The 9,527-nt window shown below is 33.4% G+C and overlaps 1 pseudogene; it reads right to left on the bottom strand.

Annotated features, from left to right (window-relative positions):
- Positions 1-3,266: 3,266 nt before the first annotated feature.
- LOC140817809 (protein FAR1-RELATED SEQUENCE 5-like) lies at positions 3,267-5,351 on the bottom strand (annotated as a pseudogene).
- Positions 5,352-9,527: the final 4,176 nt, after the last annotated feature.

Raw genomic sequence — 9,527 nt, 5'->3', positions numbered from 1 at the left:
TTCACCTAGCATAAATTGAGACCTCTGCTAACGAGGAGATAAAATTCTTTGATGAATGGCATGCTGTCCGATTGTTCCATTCTTTTGACTTCTTCAAAACCAAAGGCAATTATAGCAAGATGATGACTGCCGAAAGAAGGACTTTTCAGCTGGCAAAAACGAAGAATGTTATCGAGGCCTTGGGCAGAAGGAACTTCATCCTCGATCAACTCAAGTGTCAGAAATTAGAATCAGTGTTGCAAGTTATTCAATCGAATTTTGATCCTGCCACTCCTACTGCTGCTCAGGATCAACATGTTATTTTGATTCTTTCTGAAAGACTTCAGCAGATGAATGAGCAACTTCTTGCTCAAGAACAAGGCTTTGGAGAGCCTACAGTCTATCATATGGGCCTTATCCCGAGCTTTCAACAAAATCAGATAGTTGAGGAAAGGACCACTGCCTCCCCAAAGGCTGCTGTTCTTAGTACTCCTACATCTCCGACTCGGCCCATTCAGTCCTCATCGCTTCTATCTGTGCATGAACTGGCTTCAGTTGAAGAAGTGATTGAATCTATTGTCCCTGCTGTCTCTGCCACCTTGGACTTACCAGCTTCTGGATCTCCTACCCCAGGACAACAAGTCGCAGAACCAGACACTACTTCCCTACTGCCGAACTTAGGATTATTTTCTGCTGAACATCAAGCAGAAATGAGTGTTCTTCTGGAACCTCCCTCTGCACCTTTGGTTGAAGCACCTTCAGTTACACAGGCCGCAATTGTACCTTTGGAAGAAGTTTTGGCTTTTGATCTGACTACACCTACTGAAGATGTTCCTCCGCCTCTGGTTGCTGTTGAGTCTACTGTTTCTGCATTTCCAGCAGAAAGCACTATCGACCCGGTTCCTTCTACTGCTTTGTTAGATGCTCCTGTTGACTCTACTGCGTTAACTGTCTCCCTACCTGTTGTGACTGCGACGACTTCTCGTCTATCTGAGATCAAACAACGCATTCTTTACCGAACTCCTTCACCAGAATCAGATGCTTTCAATCTCGAACAACAGATTCTATGTCTACAAACCGACCTCACCAACATATCTGAATTGGTGCAGCGTATGTCTTGTGAAAACCTTGTGGAAATCACTGGTGCTAAAGACTTCCGAGAGCGCATGGGTAAACACATCTATCTCACTAAGGAGACAACGGACAAGATGTCTGTTGAAGCCTCCATCTTCAGACAAAATGTATCAAGAACTCACAACGCCCTCCTACTCGCTCAAACTGATATACTTTCTCGAATCACTGAGCATGACGATCTTTTTCGATCGCTCTCTACTTCTGTGGAACTTCTGGATGCCAAGAATGATTCTCAAAATCAATCTATTACCGCCTTAGATAATCGCATCTCCTCTCAGACTCCTTATCTAGAGATGCTAACTGATGGCATTCAAAATATTTCCGGAAGATTGAATGATCTCTTTACCCATGTGGTAGCCGCTGATGCCAAAAAGGGGGAAGATAGAAGAGATCAAGAAGGAGTTAGGCAAACAGAAGATGAGGCTGAACCTTCCAACAGAAGAGATCAAGAACCTCTAAATGAAGAAATCATTTACAGGGACATTGGAACCAATTAATTTGCTTACCTTGATACATTATTATTATTATCTGTTTATTTAAATGATTATCTGTTTATTTTATATCTTTCTACTGTTTAGGTTTTGGCATCACCACAAAGGGGGAAATTGTTAGATATGAATTTTATTGTGGCGATGGTAACTAAAACCAGTAGACCAGCAGATCAGAACAACTAGATAGTTTATCAGTAGCTGCTGCTCTAGTAAAAACAAGTAGAAAGAGGGCTAACTATACAAACCAGTAGAGAACACTTTCTAACGTTGCTACCTTAATTGTTACCGTTAAAGTGTTCCTAGTACCAGCATTAATTGCAGCATTAAATACTATACGGAGTCATTTAATGCATATTACCAAATTGAGTATAAAACAAGACTGATTGTTTTATAGCTTTTCTGCAGGAACCTATTTCGGTAATAAAGCTGATTGTATCAGTTATCTGAAGACTTCTCTGTTTATGAACGTTGAACTCAGTCGATTATATATACTTGGATCAAATCCTTGTTCGACACGACACTTCGCATAATATCATTTCTCAAGGAACAAAGCTACTCTCTTATCAGAAAAATAGCATTCATTCTTGAGCGTTGTCAAGTTCAACACAAAGAAAAGTAGCACACGCTTCATAGCTTATATCTGATCTTGTTAAAGATCATCTTGTGCTACTAATTCTTACACTCTTCACAATCTTTACTACATCAATATTTTATCAGAAGAGTCTGTAATCTGAAAAGAGTCTTTTCAGAACTTTGTGTTCCACATTTGTGTAAAGTTGAGAAACTAAGAGTTTCAGTAGGCTGAGGTGTAAGTCCTTCTGAAGTGGGTGTGTACAAGTGTTGTACTGTAATATCCAAAGTCTTTTAGTTATACCTTCTGGAAACAGAAGAAGGGGAGACGTAGAAGAGTTTATCTTCGAACTTCCATAAACAACTGTTGTCTACTGCTTTATTGTTTTTCAACTACTTCATCAGATTATTTTCGCACATTCTACTGTAATCAGGTGAAAGTTTTCTCACAAGACCAACTACTATCCTTAACAGGATTCTAGTACTTCATCCTCACGAAAAACGAGTAGAGTTTATTCACCCCCCTCCCCTAAACTCAACTTCGATCCTCAACAAGTATTAATATTAGTTAATTTACCTCGACTCTCAAATTTGTTTTTCTTCGTTTTGTTTGAAGTTCTACCCAACTCTTGAACCTTCTTGACTTTTTCACACCATTTCTTTTCTTGAATCCTTTTGCTTGTATCATAGAAGGTCCTATCGATGATGTCCTGACACCACTATTGTTGTCTTGGCTCACTTCAGTCAAACGCATTTCCATGACTTGCTTGGTTAGATCACATATCGAATTATGCACCAAAGAGAAAGTTGATGGGTGGACGGAGGCTTCGGTTGCCAGTCTTACGAGCATCATACAAAGTTTTCTATATCGTTCTGTACTTTCTCGTTTGGGATCTTCTTCGACTTCATTTCCTATACAATCGTGTACCACTCCACTCCTAGCTTTTCTCGTACATCTATTCAAGATATAATGCTCTGACAGTTTTTTTACATCCTGCACATCATATACTTTCACAGCATGACAACACAATAATCAAGTCATCTCGAATTTTTGGCAACTACATGAAATCATCTTTGTGCTAGGATTAAATGTCACCCTCCATTCTTTTTCTTTATCAATTCGCCAAATAATGGTTGAGTTTCATTTTTATATTTTATGTAAGCATGTGCGAACAAAACAAACTCTACTTGAAATAGATGAAAGATAGTGAGGGTATAAATTTCAGAAAGTTGACGCAACATAGGAGAACTCTTTAGCTTTAATCTCGGTAATTTTTGACGTGTCTCAAATTCACATTTTAGCTCATTGTACCGCTTTTCCTCCAAGACCTGTTCGAAGTGCTTAAAAAATTGCATTATATCTAAGTCGAGTTTCATACAACTCTTGATATCAGAATTGACACTTTCACTGAGTTGTGTGCTTCTGATACCAAGTGTGAAAGCCTTGTTCATGTAACAAGCTGCCCATTTCTCCTTTATATTGTAAGTGGATTGCAGCCATGTGTTTTTTTGAATATTATATTGTACTAGTAGAACACTCCAAGCCTCCTTGAATCGGGTCTCATCGTCAATGCCATACATGCATCTCTTAAAATCAGTTAAGAAATGAGAACCATATTTCATCAAGTTTCCCAAGTGTTTGATGCCATTTTGCATCAAATGCCATGTGCACAATCCATGAAATACCTCAGGCATCACCTCCTGTAAGGCCTTTGCCATAGCTTGATCCTGATCAGTGAAGATAGTGAGAGGCTTTTTTTGCTTGTGTGCCTCTAAAAAAGTTTCGAACAACCATTTAAATGATGATGCAGTCTCATCATACAAAGTGCTGCACCAAAAATCACTGCTCCTCTATGATGATTGAAGCCTGAGAAGATAGCAAGTGGTCGGTATTCACGGTTCGTACAATACGTGGTATATAGTGACACAACATCACCAAAATACTCATAGTCGATTAGCATTCTCGCATCAGCCCACAAAACATTTGTTATCTGTTCCTCCATATCCATCTGATTAGCATGGTAAAATGATGGATTTTTAGATAATTGTTGTTGAAAATATCGCATCAGACAACCAACTTCCCCATATACCATACTTCTTTGCCTTTTAGATCGAATATAATTTTTAGCATCCAACATTGTATAACCAAGACCATCTATTCCCCCTGCATGCTTACTCATCAACTGAAAATTTGATTTTTGTTTAAGCCCAACATCCTCTGCCAAATCAATCTCATAGACTTGAACTTCTGTAATTTTACGTTGGGAAGACAACATATGAACTATTTCTTGAATATGGAGTGGGTGATTATGCTCTTCGATAAACTCATTAACTTTATATTTACTATCCACAAATGTGACACACATTCTTACTTTACAATTTGTTCGAGTCTCAAGCCGAGGATTGAGTGTCGATGATTCTCTTTTGTCATTTTTACGAACACCCTCCTTGCAACAAACATATTTATACGAAGTTATAAATCCGGTGTTCTTGTTCTTGTTAAAATAATGCTTCCTAACTCCAAATCCATTTTCCCACCATATTCAACCCAAAACTTCCAAGACTCGTCTAGACTATCAAATTTCATACCAATCTTAGGCTTGAATTCGATTTTAACTATAATCCATCAAGAATCTGAAAGTATCAATAAATTTTTTGGCTTGTTTCAGATCAATAGCAACATAAAAATAGAAACCAACAAAATCAAATAAAAAATTCGATAGCTAAACAATTAGAAAAAGAATTAGACATTTAAAAGAAGAAAAAATCGAACCTTGTATGTTCTAGTATTTCCTGCAAAAAAAAAATTAATAAAATTGAGTGAGAGAGGAAAAACAAGAAAAAGAAGAAAATGGACAAAAGAAGACAAGATGAAAACAAATGTTTATATTATTTTCATATAAAAGTGTGTGAATAATGTTTGTGGAAAAGAGAAAAATGGAGGGAAAACAAAGTAGGAAAAGAGAGGAAAAAAAGAGAAAAGAAAAAAGAAAAATTAAAAAAAGAAAGTGCACAGCAGGGGATCCGGTTCCTAAATATTTATCTGCATGGATATGTTGTTCCAAGCATATGGGGTGGGGTGTCTTTTGGTTCAAAAGGACAACAATGGAAGTTGGAACAACCGGAAATCAGGTGAAAACTCAAACCAATCCATTGAAACAACACCATGGACGACATTTTCCGGGAGCCTCCTGTGTGCCTGAGCAAATGCCCGTTCAGATCGAAGCAGAAGCTGTAAGAAATATTTGATAAATGTTAACAAATATTAATGTGGCTCATATCAAACAAAAGGAAATAAACGTGTCGACAATGGCGACGGCCATAGCCAACACTTTTGACAAACTTTGCGTAAGCCGCCTCATCTTTAGACTTTGAGACATGCATGCGCTCACTCCTTTTGAATCTCGTGCTCCCGATAAAGCTCATTGATGGTATGAGAAACGCCTATAAATAGAAGCGTTTGAGGTCCCTAAGTATACAACCCACACAGAAACATTACACCATCTAAAGAGGGTTGGAATGCTTAGAAGACTTCAAACCGGAGGAAAATCAGAAATCTTTCAGATGATTCAATGGCTGGAGGATAATACTCGATAAGCTTCCGCATATTTATTTATCATGTTCATATATGTTTAGAAACATGATTTGGTTGATTAGATAAAATCTCTTACATTTGGTATCAGAGCCGTGATACCTCTGCCTTGAAATTTTGTTTTCTGAAAATCCGATATCATGAAATTTTGAAAATTTCTTTCTGAAATTTGTTTAAGAAGCTTGAGGATCGGATATCATAAATTTTAAGAAATTGATTTCTGAAAGTTTACGTAAGAAATTTGAAGTCGGACATAATAATATTCAGAAACTTACCTGAGAATTCTGTTCTTGGTTGCACTTTGGAGTTCTCAGCTGAAATCTTGAAATATAAAATAAGAATTTTTAGGAGAAAATTTTTTTTTTCGAAGAAAGTTTCTGAGAATGTTTCGGCTGAAAAAAGAAGACGACGCTATAAGTTCTTCAATGAAATGGTCTTCATAATTGAGGCAATTTAACATATCACGTGAATGAGAAATAAATTCTCTGCGTAATGAATGTAATTGAATAACAACCTGCAAATGAATGGCAACTGGCTTCAATTATTGTACGAGAACTGAGTTGAAAAATTTTAATTTTTTTTTTAACATGGGACCCACACCAATTATCAAATTGGTGTACGTTTGTTTTTATCATGATGATGATTATTATTATTATTAATTTTAAATAATAATAATAATAATTAATGAATAATAAAAAATAAAAAATAAACGGGACCCACGTCAATTGTGACATTGCCGTTGATGGAGTTTTGTTTTAATTTGATGGAGTTTTGTTTTATTATTATTATTGTTCTTAAAATAATAATAATAATAATTAATGTGTAATTAAGTTATATGTATAATTGGGTATACATATAGCATTTGGTCAAATAATTTGTACACATTAAAAATAATTTCAAGTTCGACGTAATTTCTAATACATGTTTAGAAATTATTTTTTGCATGTAAGATATAATGTCAAATAATATGGATAAGTGTTTGATGTGTACATGCAAATTTAATATTATGTTTGCATTTATTCTTGAAATTTAAAATGCAAATAATATTGAAAAATATTTTGGTAAATCAATATTCACATTATGTTCATATTAAATTATATTGAGTTGTTTATAATTTAAAATGAACATATGAAGTAAGATGTGAATATAATATTTAAAATATTTCAGATGTTCACAAATGAACAAATAATCCTCACTTTATCACTACTCTGATAAAAGAGAAAAACTGTTGAGGAGCCCACATTTTTATCCTCACTTATCACTACTCTGATTGAAGAGAAAAACTGATGGGGAATGTATTGTTCATATTAAGTAAAAATGTGAATATAAAGTTATTTAATGAAAAATTTTGGCTTATTAAGATTCACATAAATGTGGATAATTAAGTTGAATAATAATTATAAGGTGACGTGAGAAAACATGATCTGAGGGAGTTCTTCATAGATCGGTTTAAATTGCCTTGACTAGCCACTGGTCTCCCTGAGGAATGTTGCTCTGACTAGGAGTTGGGTATTTAAAGGGTCTTAGCACTACCTATCTATCCTGGGAGCACTCTTGGAAAGTGTTGATTGCGAAATAATTATTATATAAAACATTAAGTAAAGCCAAAATTTTTGTCTAGTGATCCGTATAATTTTAAATAATTAAGGTTTAGCCACAGCACCCTTAATTAAGAGAAATTATACATTAAGTCAGATTTGGATCACATTAAGGACATTTATTAAGTATAATAAATAAATTTGTCCAGTGATCTGTATAATTTTAAATAATTAAGGTTTAGCCACAGCATCCTTAATTATGAAAAATTATACATTAAGTCGGTTAAAGATCACATAAAGTGGAATAAAGGACATTTGTAAAATCAAAATTTATGTCTAGTGAACCGTCTAATTTTAAATAATTAAGGTTTAGCCATATCACCCTTAATTATGAAAAATTATACTTTAAGTGGGTTGAGGATCACATGAAAGACATTTATTAAGAGCATACATATTTAAAAATTTGTGATTTAATGTCTTAGTGATTCGTATAATTTTAATTTATTAAAGAATAGCCACAGCATCTTTAATTGAATTAAAATTATACATTAATCACATTTAGTTATAACAGACATAAATTACATAAAATTATTCATCATTTGGTAATACTTGTAGATGAATAATTATGAAGAATAAATATTTTATGCATAAAGAATTCAATATCCTAGTGATTCGTATGATTTTAATTAATTGAAGAGTAGCCACAGCATCCTCAATTGAATTAAAATTATACATTGATTATTAAAAATCACATTTGGTCATAAAGGATATAAATTGTAATTAATTGTATTTAATTAGTGAAATTTATCCCACGGAAAATTTCATTATGTTAAATATAATTAATTAGGATATTATATTGAATTATTTCTTAATTTACCCACAGGAATTAAGAATAAAGTATAATTCAATAGCTATATCATTAAAGTTATATGAATCTAATTGAATTAAAAATTTAGCCCACAGGCAATTTTTATGTCAGTGATTCATATATATCATGCTTTACATGGGGTAAACCATGACATATGGTTTATTGCTTCATTTGATAACATTAGCATGTATTCATTAATTTTGCAGCAAATTTATATACTAATTACTCTAATAATAATTCCTAAGATTCAAGGTTATAATTATAAGGTGTGAAAATGGAAGATTATTCTTCATACAGGTTTAATGAACACTACTATTAGGAAAGATGAACCACCTGTCATTAATGAAACCAGTGATTAAAGTGACGATCTTTATGAAAAGTGGGAGAAATTTAATAGTTTCTCATATAGTTTCATCAAGATCAATATTTTTGCTGGGATCATGGATTAAATCAAACAGAATGATAGTGTTCATACACACCTTAATTATATAGTTTTAATTATTTAAAGCTCACTAATATTTAAGTGCGACCGTGTCATGTACATGAAGAAATATAATTGGATCATTTTAAAATATTGAGGTTGAGATATTTGAGATATTTTAGTTCACAATATTTTGAGCACTCTCGCTCAACATTATTACTCACTTAAGATATTCTAAAACACATAAAGTTAAATGGTCAATAAATGAGTTTTGACCATATGTGTTTAAGAAGAGAGTGAAATGTTATAAAGGAGAGATAAAGTGTGAACATGAATTCTCAACTCTCATTAGGTATAATCCAATATGGTTATTCATAGCATTTGGTGGATTGATTATGATCTACAATCCATGTTATCAATATCATGAAAAAATTGCAAGACTCGAAGAAATCATTAAGAAGTGATTTAAGTATCATCTATTCAGTAAATTAGATGATTTCACATATGGAGGTTGTCGAGACTTGCATCGTGGTTTTATATTTTAGTTGGAAAAGACTTTTAATTCCAAATTTCATAGAAATTTGATTTCAGTTTCAAACTAGTATCAAAAAGATATTTTTCAGATTTATCATTCAGTTTATTGTGTAAATCTGATAAATTTTGGAAATGATATTTTGTTTGATGGTCTTTTCACATTAATTTATAAAATATGTCCACTATAGCATGTTGCAGAAAATATTGATATTAAGACATTGTGCTACGTATTAATATTATGTGACATCTTGATTTTATTTATTTTGACACTTATTTGGACTACATTAAGAATAAGTAGATCAATGTGTCAAAGAAAGATGTTACTGAATGATTAGACATATTGGAGATCATTAATATGGATATTTATGGTCAGAAATTTTTTACCATTATGAATGATTAC

Source organism: Primulina eburnea, chromosome 17 (assembly GCF_022965805.1).
Source record: "Primulina eburnea isolate SZY01 chromosome 17, ASM2296580v1, whole genome shotgun sequence".
In the NCBI taxonomy this organism is placed as follows: Eukaryota; Viridiplantae; Streptophyta; class Magnoliopsida; order Lamiales; family Gesneriaceae; genus Primulina; species Primulina eburnea.
This window is presented reverse-complemented; position numbering and strand designations above follow the sequence as displayed.